The sequence below is a fragment of the Mesoplodon bidens genome (assembly GCF_964165515.1).
Source record: "Mesoplodon bidens genome assembly, chromosome: 16".
Taxonomy (NCBI): domain Eukaryota; kingdom Metazoa; phylum Chordata; class Mammalia; order Artiodactyla; family Ziphiidae; genus Mesoplodon; species Mesoplodon bidens.
The window spans coordinates 72,127,956-72,138,386 of record NC_138173.1 but is presented as its reverse complement, the minus strand read 5'-3'; the positions used below and the strand labels follow the sequence as shown (position 1 = coordinate 72,138,386).

The 10,431-nt window shown below is 46.9% G+C and overlaps 1 pseudogene across 1 annotated transcript in view; it reads right to left on the bottom strand.

Annotated features, from left to right (window-relative positions):
* Positions 1-4,959: 4,959 nt before the first annotated feature.
* LOC308630043 overlaps positions 4,960-10,431 on the bottom strand; it is a 170,871-nt pseudogene continuing 165,399 nt past the window's right edge. The window contains exons 8-9 of the transcript in view: positions 9,764-9,915; positions 4,960-5,903 (exon numbers count right to left, since the gene is read on the bottom strand). The product of the transcript in view is annotated as an uncharacterized misc_RNA (transcript). The remainder of the gene's footprint in view (positions 5,904-9,763; positions 9,916-10,431) is intronic.

Here is a 10,431-nt window from a genome sequence, read left to right as displayed (position 1 = left end):
GCATGTGCCTCTTTTAAGCACTTAGTTCATCCTACATCCTATGGAACTAATTTTTGAACAGCCCCAGTCTGGTGAGCTCTTTGAGAGCAAGGACTTTTACTTATTCATCTTTGAGGAACCTAGCACAGTGCCTGGCCACAAGAGTTGTCAAATACATGTTTTGAAAAATGTTATAAGTGCCAGCAATACAATATTAATCAGTTAAAAGTGTTTCGGTGTGAGCTCAATAGCAACACCAACGATGAAAATCCAAAGCCGAAGAACATATTTAAATTTTCTAGGTTGGGAAATAGTTACATATCTTCAACTTCTGAAGCTTTTCATTAAACAAGAGGAAAGAAGTGTGAGACCAGTTCTGTTTACAATATTTTAGCTTGACAGTTTCTGGGCTCAGTTGGACTCCATGAAGGAATTTAAATAATGGAAAAAGCCCACCCACAACGTCTCTTGGAGCAAGAAGAGAAGTGGGGGAGCATGACCATCTCACTTCTGGGATTTTAGGATGATTTTTAAAGTGCCAAACAGTCAGGTTGAAAGGGAGAAAATCCAGTCATCCTGCTCCAGATCTGCAATAATACCTCTGGGTCCTTGGCATTGTAAAGACCATCATTTGAAAGCTCAGGTAATTTTTCATCTTTCATACTGATGTTATAGTATCAAGCAGACTGAATTTATGGAAGATATTTCTGCCAACATGGCTATTCGCTGACCATTCAGAAGGAAGAAAACATGAACTGGATTCCTTGAGCGTAGAGGAGTTTGAAAATGCACATCTTTAAGTCAAAGCACAAGACCTTATGAACTAGAACTCAGGCTTTACAAATAATGTCCAAAAAACTTTCATACCAATATAGACGATGCTTATATGGCAAATTTAAGTTTAAAATAATGATTCTAGTGCATCTAGCATCGGAGACCAACTACACATGCACACATACACACACGTGTGCATATATGTGTGTGCATATGTGTTTATGAACATTTGTTTTGCAGGAGAATAACAATGTATTAAGTCACAGTAAAGATTGCATTTTAGCAAACAGAATCCTTATGTTTCTTACCCAGGACATTCTTGAGATACAGGGCAAACCACTATAATAATGAGAAGATTTATGACCCAAGACTCTTTCAGTTGCAAATGGCAGAAATCCTGAGCCAAAATGACTTAAGTGATTGTGTCATGTAACTGACTCTTCCAAAAGATTATTTTCAGGCATAGCGTGATCAGGGACAGGACCGGGTCACCTTCTCTTCACCTCTCAGCCCTGCCACCCTCCACGTCAGTTGGTTTCTTCCTCTGACAAGGGCTCCCCTTTAGACACAGGAAGGCTACGGCAGCTTCAGATCTGGCAAGCTCTCAAATTAAGTCCTGCAGATAAACAGTGATTTCCTTTTCCAGAAATCTATGCAAAATTTTGTTGTCCTGACTGTATCACATGCTCATCCTTGAGTCTGACAAAGTGCCCAGGGAAAAGTAATGTCCAGCTGTGCTTGGGCCTCAGAGCTAGGGAGTCAAGCCCCACCCACTCCACTGGAATCAAGGATCCTGGGTGACCAAAGTCAATGGCTGCCAAGGTCACTGTAACAGAGCGTGGGATGAACATAAGTAGAGGTGGGGGGTCCTTGACACTTGTCTGCAATGCTGACCACCCCTCCCGCTGATAGGCTCCCTCTGTGATTAGATAAATATCATGAATTAGCCATAAACCAATAACTGTTCTGTAAGCATTCAACTCCATGTTGAATGGAGAGATCTAGAGAGATCTTAGGGGATGCTCTACCGACTATGCCCCACCCCCATAATACATAACATTGGCATTAAGCAAGGCAAAAATAAACACTGGGGGAAAAGTAAATCTTTTTTAATTTCATTAATATTTGTTAAATACATGCCACATTCCAGACACTGATAATACAGAAGTGAATAATAAAACTGCTATCATAATGTTGTATATAATTTAGAACAGGCGTAGGCAAGCAACAGTATCATCTGTTGTGGGAGGAGAATGAACAGAGGCAGGGAGGCTTCTTTGTCTTCTCCTCCCCCTTGGCCTTACTTCTCCATAACCTAAACTTCTCATTCTTCCCCAGTTCAAAAGTAGACTATTTACTTACATGAATGGCTATAAATAGATACTAAAGGAAAAAGAGAAAGGGACTGTGGAAGAGCCTGGGATGGATGCCTGATCCCAGCCCACCCAGCCAAAAGGGTCTGCTTTGTGTTAATGGAATAGCAGCCACCCTGTACTACCCACCCATTAGTCTAGCTGTGCTTATGAAAAGTTTAATTTCTTATCCTTATGAAGCTTTGATTTCAACATGCAAAAAAAAAAATTCCTCAAAACAGGGGGAAAAAAGGCCACCTTAAAGGCAAAAATCACGTTAACTAATTGCCATGTGGTAGAACAATTAAACAAATGTATAGAGATTGAGAGCAAAAAACACACGGACACACACACATGCACACACACATTTATCCACTATGAAAATATATCATTTTGCACATGCTGTGTGCAGGCGCTGGCCGAGGCAACATCCTGTTGACAAGCAGCACACTTGCCAATTAGCACAGCATAAGTCAGAGCTACTTGTTATCCACGTGGAAAGTACTGAATAGACGTATGTTCAGGGTACCCAGGAGTTTGGGGGGAAGGCAGCAGCTTTATGGGGAGGGGAGACTGTGAGATTTTCAGGGGGAAAGATGCCCGGGTTGGGTTTTCAAGGATGATCTGAAATCCCACCCCGAGAAGTGGGAGGGAGAGCACCGTAGGTATAAGCGTGTGAAACAGAAGAATGCGGCGTCCGTGGCGAGGGACTCCGTGTTGACTGATCACCTCCACTGACAGCATGCAAGTGAAGCGGACAGAGAATTACACGTACTGAATGCCTGGGCTCTTATTAAGGGCTGAGCCGGCCAGTCAGTGCCTGGGAACAATCTACAGGGGCAGTGACTATCACTGTTAACACACTGTTTATCAACATGCTGTGGAAAGAGGTATTTTTTCTAATTAATTAGCTTATTTATTTTTGGCTGTGTTGGGTTCTCATTTCTGTGCGAGGGCTTTCTCCAGCTGCAGCGAGCAGGGGCCACTCTTCAGCGCAGCGCACGGGCCTCTCACTATCGCGGCCTCTCTCGTTGCGGGGCACAGGCTCCCGACGCGCAGGCTCAGTAGTTGTGGCTCACGGGCCTCGTTGCTCCGCGGCATGTGGGATCCTCCCAGACCAGGGCTCAAACCCGTGCCGCCTGCATTGGCAGGCAGATTCTCAACCACTGCGCCACCAGGGAAGCCCCGAAAGAGGTATCTTGATAAGGCATTTAGGGGACCAATGGAGAGTGACCTCTCCCCGGCGATCTTGAAACCCCAGATGGCCACTAAATAGTCTTCCCAGGAGAATCAAATAGGGTCCCTGTAGAGAGTGCAAGTTGGGTTGGGCTGAATTTTCAGTGCCTGAGCCAAACAGTCTGAGTGCAGCACCTGGTAGGCTGGCCTCCTTCTCCACCTCTCCTGGATACAAGAGTCAGCCTTTTGCCAAGATTGCTTAATAGGAAGAAGACTTAGCAGTAGTAGTAGTAGTAGTAGTAAGCAACTCTATTGCTTAATGACTGTGAAGCATATAGTCAGTAAATATCAACTTGGAGTGGGCACCAAGTTACAAACCTGCAGGTAGGTGGACCTGGTCTTGGTCTAGCCTTTCTGCGTAAGACAAAAGCCCACTGCCTTCACCTCACGGACTGGTCCATCCTCACGAGTCCCTGCTAGGAGGTGCCTTAAATAGACTCACGTTTCAAAATGAGGAAACTGAGGTCCGGAGACGGGAAGTGACTTGCCCATGTTACAAAGCGAAACGCATCAGCTCTAACACTTGGACCTTCTTTGCCGACCCAATCGAGACACTCCTCGTCCTCTCACCCACAGGCCCTCACCCCATGCCTCATTCTTCCTCCGTCAAAAGGCACAAGTTGTCCTGAGCTTTCCTTCCTTGTAGAGCAAACTGTGAGCATTCCACGTGGCCGCCCGGTAGACAATCCCTAAGTTCCTACACTAACAATTAGCCGTGAGGCTGCCTGAAAACTGGATTTATTAAAGGACACGGAAACCGGCATCAGCATTTGCGTTACCGGCTGGCTTTCTCCTTGGGGATTGGCAAAGCTGCTGCTGGTTATGGTGATGAATGAGTTAATAATGAAGATGAAGGTTTCTGGGTGCCTGAGCAGAGGGTAGCTGTCCACTAAAATGGATTAGCCTTGTCCGGTGGGTGTGGCCCTGAGGGGAACCCTGCTTTATGCTCCTCCGGGACCTCGTTTAGCACCGACCACCTTGTCATAAGGATCTGTTGTTAAAGGGAAAGCAATTTTGGCTGCCTGCTCGGAAACGCTGACCACTCTGGCTGCCTGGTGATTTCGAGTTTGCAGAGCGGATCCTGCCCCAGAGGAGGGAGAACAGAGGGGAGACAGAAGTCTGGCTTCTCTGCTTCCTCTGGAGCCAATGGGGTGTGTGACCTGGGAGAAATCACCTCCCTCTGAGCCTCAGTTTCCTCACATACGAATCAGAGTATAGGACTAGGTGATCCTTCTAGAAAGACCATCTGTGATCCTATTACTTAAGCCACTATGTAAACCATCAGTAACAACAACTCACCATCACCTCCACGAGTATCTGCTGTTAAAATGGAGCCAAAGCCAATAAAACACAACAAAACAAAACAAAACAAAACAAAATGCAGGCAAAGCCTTCAGCAAAAGGCTGAGTTTCCCAGTTTGACACAGTGAGAATTACCTGAGTTCATAATGTTAAAATCTCCAAGTTTCAGGGATTGAAATTTTCTTCTTTTTTTTTTAAGAGACTAAATAGACTTATCCTTTATTCCTACTGACGAGCTTCAGAGAGCGACAATCAGACAAACATTCCACCAGGTATCCAAGGCCCTCCTCGGCTTGGCAGAATCACAGGCTCCACATCACTGTCTGGTTTAGGTTTCTTCCTCTTCTTCTTCCTCTTCCTCCTCTTCCTCCTCCTTGTCATCCTCACCCCAGCTGAAGGTGCCATCGGGCAGGCTATAGACATGGACGACCTGCTTGCTGGGGTCCCTGAGGTTGAGGTACTGGCCCTCCTCCAGCTTCATGCAGGTGTCGATGATGCAGCACAGGTTGCCCCAGGCGTTCTCCACGTTCGGGTTGATCTGACTGGCAAACTCATTGGGCTTGAACTGCTGGGTGCCCAGGATGACGTGGCATGAGGAGCATTTCACGTGGTACCAGGACGTGTACTCAAGTTTGAGGTACTCGGATCCAGCCAGCAAAGCACAGCAGGTCCAGCAGGCCAACTTGTAGCTGTTGTTCTTCAGCTCGGTGGCAATGACGGCCCCTCACTGAGAATCCAGCTTCTGACGCCAGTCAACGCCATTAGAGTGCCTGGAGTCCCACTCGTTGAGGGTCTTGATGTTATTGACACCTCCACATTGGCGCCGGTCATGACACCGTTGTGCTCACAGCGGACGATGAGGTCAATGTCATCTCCGAGCTTCCACCTGTGGTAACGGTACGCCACAGAGGTGATCTCATTCTTATCCATGTCGTCCTCCACAAACGGGTTTGGGGTGGGGAAGTTGTATCTTTCCTTCCCCATCTTCAAGCACTGTGGGGAGAAGTGGTGGTTGATGTAGGTTGCTTCCATGGCCAGGTTGCGGGGTGAGTTGAAGGAGTTACCTTCATCTTGAGGGGACTCGTTGGCTGCCTCACTCACCATCAGGAGGTCAAAGTCACAGTTTTGTCCCTCTTGTCAGAGCGGGTGCAGCTTGTCAGTGTGGCCAGAATGGCGTTGGTGGCAAACACGTTCCCCTGAGTCTTTGCCAGCTTCCAGATGATGGGGTCGTCCCTGGTGGCACAGTGGTTAAGAATCCGCCTGCCAATGCAGGGGACATGGGTTCGAGCCCTGGTCTGGGAAGATCCCACACGCTGCAGAGCAGCTAAGCCTGTGCGCCACAACTACTGAGCTTGCACTCTAGAGCCTGTGAGCCACAACTACTGAGCCCACGTGCCACAACTACTGAAGCCCACGTGCCTAGAGCCTGTGCTCCGCAACAAGAGGAGCCACTGCAATGAGAAGCCCGTGCACCTAAACGAAGAGTAGCCCCTGCTTGCTGCAACTAGGGAAAGCCCACATGCAGCAATGAAGACCCAATGCAGCCAAAAATAAATAAATTAATTTAAAAAAATCTCTAAGTTTCAGGGGCCACCCCAGATGGAAAGAACTATAATCTACAGGAAGAGGCCGAGGGGTCCCTTAACAAACAAACACCTTAGGGGATTCTCCTGATCACGCAAGTCGGGAAACAGTGGGATAGAGGAATGTAGCCTTGATGGTGGTGTGTGGAATCTTCAGGTTCCAGACCCACGGTTCTCGAGCTTGGGAGCATGGGAAGCACCAGGAGCTTTACCTTCCCTGCCACTCTGATGCCATTTCCAGAAATTCGGATTAGGTTGGAATGGGATTTTGTTTTGGGGGTGTTGGGGGTTTTAAGGACTCCCCAAGCGACGTTCATATGCAGCCAGAGTCAAGAACCTCCACCTCAAACTCAAACTGGTTGTTAATCCTACGTCCTCAATATTTCCCCTCCACCACCAAGGGGGTAAGTGGAAATCCAACCAAGTTCTGATGTCCCTGCCAGGGCTCTGCTGAGCCATCTGGCGCCTGGTAGAGACAAGGAAGACCAGAGGACCAAGTTCCACCACACAGCAGCACAGGAGCCAGAGATGGGAGGCTACTTGTGTATAATGGGGGCGTCGACTGCTCCATGTTGCCGGGAGATGGGACTCACATTATGTCTGTTCATGTCATAAGTACTCAGTGGATGCTGGTTGGATTGAAACCTGGGAAGAACCAGGATGGCTTTTAGGAGATCACAGGAATCCTTCAGTCCTAAGATACTTGGCAAATACTGTCAAGAGCATGTTGATCATTTTATCCAATTTTTAAAAGCAGAAATCGTGGTAACTTTAGCTGCTATTTTTTGAGCTCCTACTATGCCTTCTGCACTGGGTTAGACCCAACAATGAGCACCACCAACCCTCATACCGTCCGCAGAAATTAGGAGTCTGACCCCATGCGTCTTAGGCAAGGACACTCAAGGTCAAAGACGTGAAGGCTGCACAGCCAGCACAGAACAGAGGTCCAAATCCACATCTGCTCCCTTCCCCAGGACACGCCAGACCCACAGTTTATTCAGTAGATTGTCTGAAGCCTCTCCCTCTGCCCGTCACCTAATTCCATGTAATTTCCATAAGCGCTGTCTCTGTAGGAGAGAGCCCCCTTCTCAGCCATCTGAAATGTCTAGAGCAGGAGCGGGGGCCCGTCTGTAGGAGGTGGTGTGGCAGTTAAGCGGCCAACGTAAGTCTATTATGGGAAGAGCGTCCATTCTGAGGGTGACCTGACATTTTTAAAATGTCTATTTGCCACCAACAATATCCTTTCAAATTTTTCAAAATCCTCTAAAACCAACAAAGTCAGCCACAGTGTGAATCAGCCTACCTTCCCTGTCGCTGCCTGAGTAGTGCTATTTCAGCAATGAAAGGAGATGTGTGTTTCTGTGGGTATATGCATGTGTGGGCATGTGTATGTGTGTATGTGTCTCTGTCTCCCTGTGTGTATGCATGTGTGGGCACATGTGTGTACATGTATTTGAATTATGCATCTATGTGTATGTGCATGTGTCTATGCATGGGTGGGCACATATGTGAGTGCATATGTGCATGTGTGCATATCTATGTATGTGTGTGAGTTTGTGTGCATGAGGAAACACGTGTGTATGTATGTGTGTGGTATAAATCCTATGGACTTAGAAGCCATAGGGACTAGGATGTATAGACAAGACAGAAAAGTCCCCAACAACAAAGTGGACACAGGACAGAAGGACCTGATTCCGCTCACTCCTTTCATGACACAGAAGGAGAGAAAAGAGCACAGATCTGAAGACACAATCAGCCCTCGAATCCCAGCTCGCCTCTGGTAATTTATCAAATGGGTTATAGGACTCAGAATCCTCAACTATTATATAGAAGGAGAAAACAGCTGTATATGGAACTGATGCCCACCTTGATCACTTGCAAATCTCAGCAGGTCATTTAACTTCTCTGTGCCTCAGTTTCCCCATAGGATTATGATGATTAAATGAGCTAATAAATGTAAAACAAAATATATGGCATGTAATAAGTGCCACTGTTACTCCTAACTCAAAAATAGTATTGCTTTGTTCCACTTCACTATCCTGGGAAAGACATCAAAGACATATTTCCTTTAATATTCAAGTTAGAAAAACTGCCACCCCCATGAATATGAATCAACGGAACATCCAGTCTTTCTCCTGGGGTTGCCCTCTCCCCGAAATTACTGTGGCTCTCCAAACATTGTTTAATGGTTCTACTAAACTGCTCTGGTTGCAGATATTTCTCCTTTCTCCAGCCATTCACGGTCCAAGGTGTCATTGCTCCACAATTTCTTTTACAGAAAGTATCCTGGTTTGTTCTAAGCTTGGGCACAATCTTCTCTGTTCACTTCTCCCCACCCGCTACCCCGCCGCTTTCTAGCATTGCCTGGGGTTTGGCAAACCTTACTCCAAGCTAGAGGAATAGCAAACAATAAAGCAATGAGTGGCGTATGTTTCTCCCGAGGTTGTTCCTGGGTCTCACAACTGTTAACTCAAACTTGGGATTTCATTTCACAGCAGCCTTCCTGGTGGAGGAGGCATCCAACCCTCATTGATGAGACCCCCCTGCCAATCCCTCCTCCAGAGACCAGAGAGCCATTCCTTGGTGCACAGAAAGAAGGTCCCTTCCAGCTCCCTGCCCACATCTGGCTCAGGCTGGCTTCTTTTCTGACCCAGCATGTGAGAAAGCAGGGAGCACCCATTTCTTCAGGGCATGGCCTGTTCCTCCTTCCACCTACGGGATGGAATCTGATTGCCCAGGACAGACAGGGCAGTCGCTGTTGCTGGCATTTGTTTCTCAACTTAAATAGAGAAGGTTGAGAACACCAAGAGTCCAGCACAAATCCACATTTAGGAGGAGTAATTCTTCAAGGGCTGGGTCAGGAGAACGACACGCTCAACTTACATCAAAAGGCCAAGTGCTCCGTTCAGCAGAACAATACCATAGGTGGTGGGTTTTCCTGATATGAAACCAAAGAGCTTCAGTAGTAATTTCCTGACAGATAATTAATGCTCCCCAACTGCAGGAAGCAAATGTTATCAGTGACCCCAAAATGTCCACATTCCAATGAAAGAAAAAATATTAAAGGCCCTCTTCCTTGGGCACCTCATCAACAGAGATGTGGTGAAGACAAAGTGAAATGTGCTTTGTGAATTTTAGAACTTTTAGCAAATTAGGGCACAGGGAGACCTGGAAAGGAAGACACCAATTCTTCAAATCCGGTAGTCAAATCCTAGAGCAATGACTCAAAGAACTTAAGAAACATCAATGTGTTTTTGCCCCAAGCTGGTGCCACCAGCCAAACGGGGAGCATGAGGGGAGTTGCCTACCTTGCAAGCTGTTGTGAGGATTAAATGAACAAACAGATGTGAAATCTCAATGTACATGGTTGTTCTACCCCCATCACCTTTCTTATTTCCACAGTGCCCAGAAGTGCACCTTATACACTGCAAAGTCTGAGATGAGTTCTGTACAGTAAGTGATGAATATAAAGCTGGAGTCTGAAGAAGAGGTGAATGGCACCCTGCTACCCCAAGGTCAAAGGAAGTGAGGGCTCACAGGGGCCTCAGAGGTCCTGCCGGCCAGTCCTCCTGCTCTTCAGGAGAGGGACCCTGTCCTGAGCGGCCAAGGAGCCTTCCCGTGGCCACACGACGACCCTCCTCATTCTCAGACGGGAGGTCACGCAGCCTCCTCTGCTGCTCCAGATCTCCCTGTGGGATCAGGCCGAGGCTGGGGCTCCTCCTGAAATTTCAGCCTTTCCTCCCTCCTACCCTTCCCTATCTTGCACCCTCCACCCTCCACCAAGTCTTTTACTTGTAGGCTCTCCTTCGAAAATCCCTTGCACCCAGATCCTTGGCTTGAAGTGTGTTTCTTGGAAGAAACTGACCTAAGACAGACCCTATCACTCCAGCACCCCTTCTACTGGATGTCTTTTTTTTTTAACTGAAAAATGTTATTTTATTTTGAATCCCAGTTTTAATCTTTTCATGCTTAACTTTGTTTGTTTTAATTAATTTTTATTGGAGTATAGCTGCTTTACAATATTGTGTTAGTTTCTGCTATACAGCAAAGTGAATCAGCTATACATATACATATATCCCCTCTTTTTTGGATTTCCTTCCCATTTAGGTCACCACAGAGCACTGAGCAGAGTTCCCTGTGCTATACAGTTGATCCTCATTAGTTATCTAATGCTTTTTGTAGGTTCAGGAAGTGTCTGTAGGGTG